This window comes from Rattus norvegicus, chromosome 10, assembly GCF_021556685.1.
Source record: "Rattus norvegicus strain SHRSP/BbbUtx chromosome 10, alternate assembly SHRSP_T2T, whole genome shotgun sequence".
In the NCBI taxonomy this organism is placed as follows: domain Eukaryota; kingdom Metazoa; phylum Chordata; class Mammalia; order Rodentia; family Muridae; genus Rattus; species Rattus norvegicus.
The window spans coordinates 91,131,787-91,145,254 of NC_141543.1; the positions used below are offsets into that span (position 1 = coordinate 91,131,787).

The 13,468-nt window shown below is 42.0% G+C and overlaps 1 pseudogene; it reads right to left on the reverse strand.

The window, feature by feature from the left end:
* Positions 1-280: 280 nt before the first annotated feature.
* Positions 281-990, reverse strand: Rab11a-ps1 (RAB11a, member RAS oncogene family, pseudogene 1; annotated as a pseudogene).
* Between the last annotated feature and the right edge of the window lie 12,478 nt (positions 991-13,468).

Here is a 13,468-nt window from a genome sequence, read left to right on the forward strand (position 1 = left end):
TTCTTGCAACTTCAGAAACCTTGCTTAAATGGAAGAAGATAAGGACGCCTTTGGGGCATGTAAAATTTATTATCTCCATGAGTCAGATAAGTATGCATATTTATCATGATTTTAAGTCTAAAACTGAAATTCTTCTGCTGTCTTAATAAGCCATGAATTCTAAGAGGAAGTCAAATAAATAAGGCCACTTATTTTTTTTGACCACAAGAATTACAAATATGTTTCAATCTCAGACCTGGAAAATGGACTATACGCAGCCTTCTAGGGTAAGAGAGGCGCCTTAGATGTTCTGACAGCACTGAAACTTTGGTTTCTTTTCAGTCGTGGGTGGAATATGAATAGGAAGGACATTGTTGCTTGGAGACATGTCATTTTCACGTCTGTCTGACATTTGCTTCTGAGAAACAATGCGGTATATCTCTGTTGGAATTGTCTGAAAAGCAGCTTCAACATTTGTCCAATCTAGAGCAGATGTCTCAACGAACGCAAACCATTCTTCTCTGCAAAAGCCCTGAGATGACGTAAATCACTCTTATTGCCCACAAGCATGATAACAATGTTACTATCAGCATGATCTCTCAGTTCTTCCAGCCACCGCTCTACGTTTTCATATGTGAGATGCTTAGCAATGTCACAAACCAGTCAGGCACCTACTGCTCCAAGACAGTATGCAGACAGTATAGCCCTGTACCACTCCCGCCCTGCTGTGTTCCATAGCTGTGCTCTTATTGGTTTCCCATCAACCTGGATGCTTCTTGTTGCAAACTCTGCTTCAATGGTACTCTTGCTTTCCAGATTAAACTCGTTCCGGGTAAATCGAGACAGGAGGTTACTCTTTCCAACACCAGAATCTCCAATAAGGACAAAACCAAGAAACTGAGGGGCGGGAGCAGGGGTAGCAACGGGGGCAGGACCGGGGATCAGTGGGTCATCTCTACAGAGGTCAATAAGGTCACTTTTTAAATGAAAGGCGAGTGCGAGTGGCAGCATTGTCTCCTGGAATCTCCTGAATTCATACTGAAACCCATTGCTTGCCTGAAGACCTGGAAGACTCAGAGAACGACCCCCCCCCCCTGTACTCCGTTTGGATAGGCAATGTCGGTGCGTTTATCTCTGCCTCCCCTTCATCAAAACTACCATAGTTCACTATTCCTCCCTCATCTAAGATACATATAGTATAAATTGCCAACTGAGCCAGAATGAGTTTTGCTACCCTCAGTGCTATTTCTTTAAAATGTGTCCTTGTCCGTTTTGTGTTGCTATAACAACACATCTATGACCAGACAGTTTATAGAGGAAAGAGGTTCATATGGCCGATGACTCAGGTGTCAGAAAACTCCAAACAGTATCAGAATCTGCATCCCAGGAGGGCTCCTCGGCAATCATAACGTGGCAGAGAAGTAGAGGGAGACAGTATGTGTTGCTTACCTAGTGCGAGACGAATCAAGAGACTGACTCGACGAAAAGCAAACTTGCTGCATGACAACCTGTTCTCTCAGGAGCTGGTTCAGCCCTATAAACCCCACCCATTTCCTGGAGCCAATACCAATCAATTCATGAGGGCCATTCCCACAATCTAATTATCTTCCACAAGACCCTACTTCATAAAGGCCCTACTGCTTTGGCACTACCCACCAGAGACCAAGACGCTAGTCCATAAACCTTGGAGAGATGAACCCTACCCCAGCCACAGCAGGATGTTGTTACATGACTCTGCAGTGTGTAACCTAATAATTACTGTCCACCATTCCACACTCACCCATAATACTGTTAGCCTGTGGTTTGGGCAGGAACGTGCTTTAGAAAAACCTACACAAAGAGCCACATCAAATCCAAACTGAATCATGGAAGACTGATTGAATCTTGACAGATTGGGAACCAATTTTATTGGAGAATGTGAGGGAAATATAAAACTGAAAGTTAAATTCTGGAATTAGAATTGTTCCATAAAGAGAAACAGCATAAAAGTCAGTCGAACTCAATGCCACAGACATGGGATCAGAATCACATTAAATTGTCCTCAGAGGTACAGATGAAGTGAAGATTTGGACATTGATATTTGTTTTTAAAAATAGTATCAATTATAACAACAATAATAATAAGATCACCCCATAACATAAAGAAAAGAATACTGTAAATTTCAACATTTTAAAGTTATAACAGCTAAGACAATAAGGAAGAGAAAAATCCTAGCTACTCTGATGAGAGAAATATATGACACAAAGTATTGTAATTGTGGAATATTAAGTTGTCCCTGCTGTATCAAGAAATTACAAATATGTCCACTATATTGACAGTTTAAGACAGGTTACTTAAAATTCTCTCAAAACTCTTCTTGGTAAATCGTTAAAATAATGAAGGAATTTGGATGCAAAACAATATACATACATGAGTTGTTTTCCACATTTCAGGTAGCTAAGAATTAACATTACAGTATGCATATTGGCACAAAAGATAGGATACCTACAAATAAATCTAATAGACATTATGCAAGGCTTCTCAATGTAGTATTATAGAAATTTGAATAAGGAATTTCTTAAATTTTTATTTTTATTTTTAATGTGTCTATGCATATGTGTGTGTATGCATGTGTGTGTGAGCCCCACACATGCTAAAGACAAAGTGTGTGCTCACTCATAAGTGAACGCTGGCAGTTAAAGGATAATCGTGTTACAATCCAAAGACCCAGAGAGGCTAAGTAAGAAGGACAGCTCAGGAGGAATACATGGATCTTTCCAGGAAGGGGAAATAGAATGGATTTTGCTAGTAGACTGGGGATGTGAGGGTGGATGGGAAGGTTGGAAGGAGAGACTACTAGGAGAGACAACAGGAGTTGGGGGAAGGGGCATTTGAGGGATGATGTGAAAACCTGTGATAACTTCCTGGAGTCTACAAGAGTGACCTTAGCAAAGAGTCCTAGTAACTGGGGTTATGGAGGCTGAACAGGCCACCTTCTATAACCAAGCAAGGCTCCCAGCATTGGAAGAGGGACACCAATCCAGCCACAGAGGCCTTGACCTACAATCTGTCCTGCCTGCAAGATGTGCTGAGGTGATGGTGGCGCAAAACTTGTGGAAGTGACCAACCAATGACTGGTCCAAGTTGAGGTTCATGTACTGCCTGGATGGCCAGGAACCAGAAGCAGGACAACCCAGAGAGCCTAGGCTAGAACCAAGCAGGACTGAAAGAAAATCGATTAAATGAGTTCTAATGATATTCTGATATGGTTATAGATCAGTGCCTGACCCAATTATCATCAGAAAGGCATCATCCAATAAATGATGGGAGCAGATAAACCAGGGCCAAGCACTCGGCAGAGCTCAGGGAACCCTGCAGAAGTGAGAAGGGATTATAGGAGCCACAGGAGTGGAGGACACCATGAGAACACAGCCCACAGAATCAACTAAGCAGGGCTCACAGAGATTGAAGGGACAGTCACAGGCCCTGCATGGGTCTGCACCAGGTCCTTTTCATATTCATTATGGTTGTGTAGCTTGGTGTTCTTGTGGTGTCCTAACAGTGGGAGAAGGGGTGTCTCGGACTCTTTTGCCTGCTCTTGGGACCCTTTCCCTCCTACTGGGTTGCCTCATTCAGCCTTGATATGAGGGTCTGTGCCTAGTTTTCATGTATCTTATGTGATGTTCAGTCAATATCACTGGGAGGCCTGCTTTGTTCTGAGGAAAAATGGAGGGGAAGTGCATCAGAGGAGAGATAGGTTGGGGAGGAATTGGGAGAAGTTGAGGTAGGGAAACTGTGGTCAGGATGTAAAGTATGAGAGAATAATTTTTAAAATGCTTAAAAATAAAAACTAATAAAAATTGTAAAAAAAAAAAAGAGTCAGAAAAGGTTGTTGGATCCCCTGGAGTTACAGGCAATTAGGAGCCATCTGAACTAGGTACTGTTACCTGAACTCAGGTCTTCTGCAAGGGTTGCAAGTGCTCTTAAGGGCCAATTCACCTCTCCAGTCACCAACTAAGCAAATTTATGAACAATTCTATTCCTAGGCATTTTACTTTTAAAAAGAAATCCATATATTAATGAAAATATCTCTTCACAACTTCTAGAACAGAATTATTTTAATATTTTAATAACCTTGAATTTCTAACTATACCGTGTGACCATGAACAGCAGAGGACAGAAATTATGTCCTATCCATTCACTGGGAGATTATAAACCAATGATAATGAATGAATTACCTGGATGAACTGACGGTAATAGTGTGTGTGTGTATATATATATATATATATATATGTATATATATATATATATATAAAATTCTGTACTACTTTGCTCATATGAAGTTTATACGCATAGACACAGCTGGCAGTAACGTATAATCTCACTTTATTAATAAGCAGATGTGAGGAGATTCTACTCTGAAAAGATGGTGCTAAGTTCAATTTCTCATTGTGCTCAGAGTGACTCAGGCATGTTCCTCTTGTGATGAGCTTGTAAACTAATGATTTCAACACTTTTCTAATGAATGGTGTGCTGGAGATAGTTTTATGTCAACTTGACACAAGGTAAAGTCATCTGAGAGGAGGGAACCTCGATTATTAAAATGTCTTCATAAAATTGGCTATTCAGAAGCCCAGAGGGTATTTTCTTAGTGATTGATAGAAGGCCCCAGCCCATTGGGGATGGGATCAACCCTGGGCTGGTGGTGCTGAGTTCTATAAGAAAGCAGACTGAGCAAGCCATGAGGAGCAATCCAGTAAGCAACATCCCTCCATGGCCTCTGCATCAGTTCCTGATTCCTGTCCTGTTTGGGTTCCTGTCCTATTTGAGTTCCTGCCCTCACTGTCTTTGACAATGAATGTTATATGGAACTATGAATGAAACAAACCCTTTCCCTTCACGACTTGCTTTTGGTTGTGGTGTTTCATCACAGCAATGGAAACCCTAACTAAGACAAATGCTATAATTCAGAAAAGTTTTGAATATACTGTAACTTACATATAATCCACACATCATCCCCCTCTAAAGTATTCGCTTGTTCACACGGAAGAACAAAGGAAAAGACAAGTCAGTCACCCAAGATCACTGATTGGTACTGTTCTGCATAGGAATGCATTTTACCTACCATCTTACCAGTGCCGGGGACACACGGTGGGGGTGGTGGGGAGGCTGATACATTCCCATGTGCATACACTACTCCTGGGATGGTAGTTGCAGGCACGAAGAGACATGGAAGAGAACAAGACATTGCATAGCTGGGAAGATCACACAAGACATTGCATAGCTTGCTGGGAAGATCACACAATCAGGCCCCTCCCCAGAAATGCTTCCTACTCTAAGCACAAAGAAACAAACCTGTAGAAAGAACAACCCTGACCCTTCCGGGCGGCAACCACCACGTAACCAAATGATGATGTGACTCTCTCCTTTGGTCTGAAACAGTTGTGAGTTCATCTCAACTCACAGATATAAATAGTTACCTTTGAAAACCCCATTAACATTTTGTAAACCATTTCCACTGTGTAGGTCACTGATCTGAATATAGGAAAAATAAAAACAGCAACAAGGAAATCACTCACTGGTTGGTGCACATCTTGAAAGCCCCAGGTGTAAAAAGGCAGTGAGAGGAAGTCATCCCATCCTAGAAATTTATAAACAAAGCCCACATCAACATCATGACCCACTCCTGCTGCTCTCCTTGCTGCCCTCCATCCAACTCCTGTAGGAACACCTGCTGGGAACCAACCTGTGTGACCATCTGCTGCAGGACCACCTGCTGCCAGCCCAGCTGCCTCCAACCAATGTGCTGTGAGGCCACCTGTCTCCTAAGACAACTTGTGCGGTTGTCTGCTGCAGCGCACCCTGCTGCCAGCCCCGCTGCTGTGCGCCCCTGTGCTGCCAGCCCTGTGGCTGCTAACCATCTTCCCATGTAAACACCAACACATTGTGTTTATGTCATTGCCAGCCTTGTCATATCAGACCAAATCCACTTTTGGTGGATTTTGAAAGCCACCATAATCCCAGCAGAAATCTTTAAATTTACCTCCTTTTTAAAAAAGAATGATTCCCTCACCCTCTTACCCTCCTCTTGCTGGGGATGGTGGCCCCAGTGACAGCTTCATAGATGACACGGTACTGGCCTGCCCTTACATTCTGAGTCAAGATCTTAACAGCTCCTTATAAGTAACTTTGGAAAACACTGTCATTAAAATTTCCATGGGTTGATGCAATCCTCTTTTTCAAACCAGAAACAAAGCATCGTCTCGCAGTCATGGAGGATGGAAATCCAATGGGCTAATATGACTGCACTGGAAGAGACATTCCATCCTGAAATCCAGAGAATGATGACTTCTACATTCTCACCTGTCCCAGCATCTAGACATCCCTCCCCGACCAGGATCATGACCTGTGCCCCCAGCTTCAAAGCCAGTAGCACTGAGTAGCTCTTTTTTTTTCCCCCCGGAGCTGGGGACCGAACCCAGGGCCTTGCGCTTCCTAGGCAAGCGCTCTACCACTGAGCCAAATCCCCAACCCCCACTGAGTATCTCTTGCTCTTCTTCCATACTCACCTCTCTTCCTCCGGACACAGCCACCGAAAGCCTCTACAACCAAGCATCGCCATAATCACATCTTCTGCACTGTATGCACAGCTCTTGTACACTATGTTCTCCTTCTTGTTTACTTTGTATTTCTTTCCCTGGAACTCTTAATTAATTGTAATGAATCCTTAAATTATTCATTCCAAATTATCTCCCATCACTATGCCCTATTAAGTCCCTTGACATGATATGTGCACATTGGTAGATGTTTAAGCATAAAATATGCTATATCACACTCTAGGCATGATACTGCCTGCCCAACAGATCTCTAGATGTTTGTGTCCTGGCTTAACTGAAAGTTAATACAGTTAATACCAGCTTTCCTTGGTTCCTCCTACTCCAGCCTCTGGAAACCGCCCTTTCTTCTCTGATTCTGACTCTGACTTTTCTAAAGATCATTGGAGTGGACTCAGCAATGCACCTTGTGTCTCGTTTCCTCCATCAACTTATCTGTTCATGGACACTTTGCTTATTCCCACATCTGGCCTGTCTTTCATGAACATGACAGGGCTAGATCTTTTCAAGATCCTGACTTCAATCACTGCTGGCCCATGTCCTGAAGTATGCCAGAGGATCATTCAGCATTGTTGTCTTTCGTTTTTTCCCTGAGGAACGTTTCTTTTCCCTTCCAGACCATTTCACATTCCACTCCCAGCATCTCCACACCTCACCAACACCTCTGTCCCTTGCTTTTCTGACAATAAGCAGACATACTACTTCAATCACTCAAGGGTTAAATGGTGTTCTAGTGTTGACTGAAATCCCATGCAGTGAAATCGAAGTATGCCCTATTATAATAAGATAGAAGACCAAGGAAAGATGCCCCTCTCCTGCACAGTGTTCAGCTCCTCACTACCAATGGTTCCAGGAGTGGATCATACAACCCTAAACTTCTGTCTTTCCACACCCAGCTCTTTTGAGATCTGGGTTTTTGTTGTAGTCTTCTGAGAAATACACATTAATTTTTTTATTTACCCTCTCATATATTCTCATATATTCATTTCAACTGCAGTTTCACCTCGCTCCACTCCTACAAGTCCCTCCTCCCACCTCTCTTCTGCCCAAAAACTTCATTCATTTTAACAAAAGCTTCAGACAGACTGGAGTCCACTCTATGAGTCTGGACACCATTCCTTCTCTTGAAGTTACCTTTGCACTAACCAGCCCTTCTCCTATTAGGGTTACTATTGAGTTGTACTTTTAAGGGGAGGTGTGGCTTTATTTCCTTATTGGAGATATTTCTTATGAGAATTTTTCTTACTTATTTATTCATTCATTTCATTTTACATCCTGATCATAACCCCTGTCCCTCCTCTCTTCCCAGCCCCACCCTTACAAATCCTTCCTTCCATTGCATCCTCCTCATCTCCTCAGAGAAACAGAGCACCCCCCTTGGGTACCACTCCACACTGGGACATATAGTCTCTATAGGACTAGACATATCCTCTCCCTCTGAGACCCAACTAGTCAGTCCAGATAGGGGGAAAGGGCCAAGAACAGAGACTGAGATAGCCCCCACATACCCTGCTCCACTGGTTAGGGGACCCACATGAAGACCAGTGGCACATTTTCTGTAAATACATAGGGAGTCTAGTTTTTGATCTTAGCCATTCTGACAGCTATAGGGTGGAATCTCAGGGTCATTTTGATTTGCATTTCCCTTATGAGTAAGGACATTGAACATTTCTTTTAGTGCTTCTCAGTCATTCAAGATTCCTTTGTTGAGAATTTTCTGTTTAGTTCTATACTCCATTTTTAAATTGAGTTATCTGATTTGTTGATGTCTACTTTCCTCAATTCTTTATAAATTTTTGGATATTAGCACTCTGTCAGATATAGGGTTAGTGGAGATCTTTTCCCAATCTGTAGGCTGCTGTTTTGTTCTATTGACAGTGTCCTTTGCCTTCCTTTTCAGTTTCATGATGTCCCATTTATTAATTGTTGATTTTAGAGTCTGCATAGAGAAAATGGCCATCTTTCCAAAAGAAATCTACACAGTCAATGCAATTCCCACCAAAATTCCTACACAATTCTTTACAGACCTTGGAAAGCAATTTGCAACTTCATATGGAAATGGAAAAGCAAACATAAAACAATAAAATAAACAAACAAACAAAAACCAGGGTAGCTAAAACAACTGTGAACAGTAAAAGAACTTCTGGAGGTATGACCATCCCTGATCTCATGCTGTACCAGAGAACAATAGCAACCAAAACTGCACTGTATATGTATAGGAACAGACAGCTTGATAGAAAGGATTGAGTTGAAGACCCTGATATAAAACCCACACACTCATGGACACTTGATTTTTGACAAAGAAGGAGAAAACCACACAATGGTAAAAAGAAAGCGTCTTCAACAAGTGGCGCTGGTTTAACCGGATGTCTGCATGTAGAAGAATAAATATAGATCCATCTTTATCACCCTGTACAAAATTCAAGTCCAAGTGGATCAAAGACCTCAACATAAAGCTGGATCCAATAAATCTTATAGAACAGAAAGTGGGGAATACCCTTGAATGCCTTGGTACAAGAAACAACTTCCTGAACAGAATACCAATGACTCAGGCTCTAAGAGCATTAAATGTTGATACAAGATAAAGACAGTCTCCACTTGTTTTATTTGATTCAGATCAGATCTACCTTTCCAGTGTTTATGGCTTTTCCTTGTGAGGCATAAAATTCATGCCACGCAGGACACTGACAGCAAGACAAAGGAACAATCCTCCCCATGTCCACCTTAGTGCACTGAGTGGTTCATTGGTGTTCTTTACAGAGCATGGACAACTCATAGGCCAGCATGGGTCACATTCATGAAAGCCACACCTTGGAACTCCCTTCAGAACACTCAGCTTCTGGCCTCAAAGGTCTTCTCTTCCTAGGATTATCATTGGTTCCAGAACCTTGGAGAAGGATCTTGCTACTCTTGTAACTTTCACAACCTACATGATTCTATTAAGTTTCGTTTATTCCTAGGCTAGGAAGTGTCACTCTGGGAGAGGAAATTTCAATTCTGAGTAGCCCGCCACACAGATGTTCAGGACCTGGCTATTCCTGGGAAGGCTGATACCAGGTCAAAGAGAGCTCAGGCCTAAGGATGCTCTGCTGACCTGTTATTCACCCCCAGACTCATTGTCATCTCATTTTAATACACTAGCCTAGTAAAATTCCTCTCTGACTGGGTCATCTTGGCCTAGCATCCTTTCAAACAGATTCTGACCAGTTCACATGAGCATTAAAGAAGAGGAAGTGTTACCCCTGAACGGAAGTGTTACCTGACTCTCTCCATAAAAAGTTCAAGGAAAATATCTCTGCTTGTTTTCTAAACACCTCCCTCACCTGAGTGTTAAAGACCCCCTCACCCTTAACCGGAATGAAAGACTGTTTCACTAATGACTGCTCCTTCCTCTAGCTAAAAATAAACCTTCCTTCATGGCTCAACTAAATCTCAGTTTTGCTATTGTGTCTCAACACCACGAAGAAGAAAGAACCCAGTTAGATGACTAACCCTTTTGGACTATTCCTTTGAGACATGGTGTTTAGAGCCAGTAGTAAAGGGACCTACTGTACTAATTGAAATGTTTGGTTTCCTTTAACAAGGAGTTGATATTACTATTTAGAGATGGGTTTAACTTCTCTTCTTTTTACGATTAATAATGTCTAGAAAGGGTTCCCTCTGTCATAGTCCCCCAAGTCAGAAAATAGCAGTTTATATTTGTTTAAAAATGCATGGAAGACCGAAAAAAGATAAAGTTTTTATCCCTCACAGGCAAATTAGATAAGATCTCAAGTAATCACAGTCCCTAATTCTAACCCAAAGATAAGAAAGTGATAATGCAGCTGTTAGAAAGGGAAAGAGAAATAACAAGGTGGAGAGATAGAGAGAAGAAAGAAAGATCCCTGCTGCAGAATGCACATTTTCTCAAGGGTTCATCGAAAAAAAAATCTCCAAAGTGATCATGTCCTAGCATATACCAGCAAGTCTGAATGATCATAAAGCCTTAAATATTTCATTATATCTCAATGCATCACTTTGGAATCATAGTGCAAGGTAGAGCAGAAGAAACAAGACAAACACATGAAAATGGAACAATTTGTACACTATGCACTGTGTGTGTGTGTGTGTGTGTGTGTGTGTGTGTGTGTGTGTCCCCTCATGTGTGAGTGCAGGTGATCACAGGCTGTGGTGAACATGAGGTTGGCAGAAGATAAGACAGCCCCACTTGTCAATCCTTACCGCTGCCTTGTTTGAGACAGTATCTATGGCTGCTTGATACACCAACCTAGTTGACCTTTCTGATGATTCTTCTGCCTCCACTTCCTGTCTTCTATAGGAGCTTTGAGACTTCAGATGTGTGTGCCCATGTGTCTGGCTTTATATCAGCCCTGGGGATCTGAACTCAAATTCTCACACTACCACAGCAAGGGCTTTACACACTAAGCCATCCCTCCAACTGAAAGATGCCTTTTTGAATCATTAATAGGTCACTAAAAAAATCATAGAGGTTAGTGTAAAACTTCTAAATGAAAATTAAGCATGAGACAATAAGATCTGAATGTACACTTAACAAAAGAGTTTGTGATTATGGGTGCTTACATTAATAGATTATTTCAAAAAAATAACCTTATTGTACATGGCAAGGTATTAGATAAACAATAATAATCCAAGCCGAACACTGGTAAAGGAAAGAATTGAGAGAGAGAAAGAGAGAGAGAGAGAATTATGAGATTAAATAATAAAAGAACACTATGCTCAATGAGGGAAAATGAAAATCAAGAATGGTGCAGAAATGTCCACTTTTACTATTCTCATTAAAAATGGTGTTTGGAGGGATGGAGTGAGGGCTCAGCCGTTAAACAGTGGAATAGAATTGAAGACCCAGAAATGAACCCACACACCTATGGTCACTTGATTTTTTACAGAGGAGCCAAAACCATCCAATGGAAAAAAGATAGCATTTTCAGCAAATGGTGCTGGTTCAACTGGAGGGCAACATGTAGAAGAATGCAGATCGATCCATGCTTATCACCCTGTACAAAGCTTAAGTCCAAGTGGATCAAGGACCTCCTCATCAAACCAGATACACTCAAACTAATAGAAGAAAAAGTGGGGAAGAGTCTCGAACACATGGGCACTGGAGAAAATTTCCTGAACAAAACACCAATGGCTTATGCTCTAAGATCAAAAATCAACAAATGGGATCTCATGAAACTGCAAAGCTTCTGTAAGGCAAAGAACACTGTTAGGACAAAACGGCAACGAACAGATTGGGAAAACATCTTTACCAATCCTACAACTGATAGAGGGCTCATATCTAAAATATACAAAGAACTCATGAAGTTAGATGGCAGGGAGACAAATAACCCTATTAAAAATGGGGTTCAGGGGGTTGGGGATTTAGCTCAGTGGTAGAGCACTTGCCTAGGAAGCGCAAGGCCCTGGGTTCGGTCCCCAGCTCCGAAAAAAAGAACCAAAAAAAATGGGGTTCAGAGCTAAAAAAAAAAACAAAAAAAAAACAAAAAAAACGAATTCACAGCTGAGCAATGCCATATGAATGAGAAGCACCTAAAGAAATGTTCAACATCTTTAGTCATAATGGAAATGCAAATCAAACAACCCTGAGATTCCACCTCACACCAGTCAGAATGGCTAAAATCAAAAACTCCAGCGACAGCAGATGCTGGCGAGGATGTGGAGAAAGAGGAACACTCCTCCATTGTTGGTGGGATTGCAGACTGGTGCAACCGTTCTGGAAATCAGTCTGGAGGTTCCTCAGAAAATTGGACATTGAACTGCCTGAGGATCCAGCTATACCTCTCTTGGGCATATACCCAAAAGATGCCCCAACATATAAAAAAGACACGTGCCCCACTATGTTCATAACAGCCTTATTTATAATAACCAGAAGCTGGAAAGAACCCAGATGCCCTTCAACAGAGGAATGGATACAGAAAATGTGGTACATCTACACAATGGAATATTACTCAGCTATCAAAAACAATGCCTTTATGAAATTCATAGGCAAATGGATGGAACTGGAAAATATCATCCTGAGTGAGGTAATCCAATCACAGAAAAACACACATGGTATGCACTCATTGATAAGTGAATATTAGCCCAAATGCTCAAATTACCCTAGATGCATAGAACACATGAAAGTCAAGAAGGATGACCAAAATGCAAATGCTTCACTACTTTAAAAGGGGAACAAGAATACCCTTGGGAGGGAATAGGGAGGCAAAGTTTAGAACAGAGACTGAAGGAACGCCCATTCAGAGCCTGCCCCACATGTGCCCCATACATATACAGCCACCAAACTAGATAAGATGGATGAAGCAAAGAAGTGCAGGCTGAGAGGAACCGGATGTAGATCTCTTCTGAGAGACACAGTCAGGATATGGCAAATACATAGGCGAATGCCAGCAACAAACCACGGAACTAAGAACGGGACCCCCATTGAAGGAATCAGAGAAAGGGCTGAAAGAGCTTGAAGGGACTTGAGACCCCATATGAACAACAATGCCAACCAACCAGAGCTTCCAGGGACTAAGCCACTACCCAAAGACTATTCGTGGACTGACCCTGGGATCCCACCCCATAGGTAGCAATGAATAGCCTAGTAAGAGCACCAGTGGGAGGGGAAGCCCTGGGTCCTGCCAAGACTGTACCCCCAGTGAACTAGTCTATGGGGGGAGGGCGGCAATGGGGGGGAGGGTTGGGAGGGGAACACCCATATAGAAGGGGAGAGGGAGGGGTTAGGGGGATGTTGGCCTGGAAACTGGGAAAGGGAATAACAATTGTAATGTAAATAAGAAATGCCCAATTTAATAAAGATGAACAAAAAAAAAGATTTCAATGTTGTAATCATACTAATGTCCAGTAACAAATCAATAGTGAGTGACATCTCATAT